Here is a 1186-nt window from a genome sequence, read left to right as displayed (position 1 = left end):
CTTCAATAGGAGCTTTCAGAATTGAGAGAGAGAGTCGACTTCACATTTGTGTTGTAGCTGAAGGTGGATCTCTACCCAGCAGGTTTGTGCAGAAACAGATTCTCACATTTTTTTTTTTTTTTTTTTTAGATAGCTAGATGGATGGTGAGCTGGGAGAGGAGCTATTAGGAGCATTAACTCAGGACTTCTGTACCTCATCTCAGAGCAGGTTTGATAAATGCAGCTGCCTCATCCTCAGGCAATCTCTGAGATAAATAAGGATTCAAAACATTTACAGCAAACTCTATTTTGGATTTGGAGTCTTATTGGACCTCTGAAAATGGTCTCTCTCCCCCCCTCATGACTTTGTGTTGCTGATATTGCTTGGGATGATGAGGTAGTTGCCGTGATAGACTCTGAGGCATGAATGCAAAATTGCAGGAAGTATTGGGAGGCTGTAAACGAAAGCAGAACAGTGAGCTGCGGTACATAAAGGAGACACTAAGCGCACCTTAAGTTCCAGGAGTAATTACACGTACCATTTATCATCAGCAATTTTCGTGTGCTCACTGAACAACTTCACTTAACAGGGTTGTTGTGAAGTCATTAAAGACCCTTAAAAACTCCAATATTTACAGCATTTTACTAAAGTATTAATATTGTTTTAGCGTTTCCTTATTTTGGCACATTACAACACAAAAAAATTAAATGTCAGCATTTTTTATTGAGAGTTAATGTGATAAACCAACGCAAAGTACAATTTTAAGTACGAATAGAAATAAAAATATAAATTGCCTTCATCTTTTATTTTCTTTCTTTCTTTTTTTTCTTTTTTTTTACATATAAGAATCTGAAAAGTGTGGCATGGAATTGCATTCAGCTGCCTGATTGATAGAAGACAAACCTCAATATCAAACTCTCAAAGCCCAGCCCCTTGTTCCTTATCTGCAACTCTCAGTAGGAATTTTTGAATTTTCATCTTTTCTGTTTTCGGCTAATGTACAATAAAAGAATCATAAGAATTTGATATGTATTACTGAAATAGGATTTCACTAAATAAACCTATTTTAGGCTAAATTACCTTTCCAGCATGCAGGAAGTAATTAGTTGACACTGAACGTAACCTTATTTATTAAGTCATTCCAAGGATTTGCTGCAGCTTTTGAAGAATGACAGCAGGTCTGACTCTAATGTGAATGCTGATGTG

Source organism: Poecilia formosa, unplaced genomic scaffold, assembly GCF_000485575.1.
Source record: "Poecilia formosa unplaced genomic scaffold, Poecilia_formosa-5.1.2 Scaffold81, whole genome shotgun sequence".
In the NCBI taxonomy this organism is placed as follows: Eukaryota; Metazoa; Chordata; class Actinopteri; order Cyprinodontiformes; family Poeciliidae; genus Poecilia; species Poecilia formosa.
The sequence above is the reverse complement of the archived record's forward strand: the minus strand, read 5'-3'. Positions refer to the sequence as shown.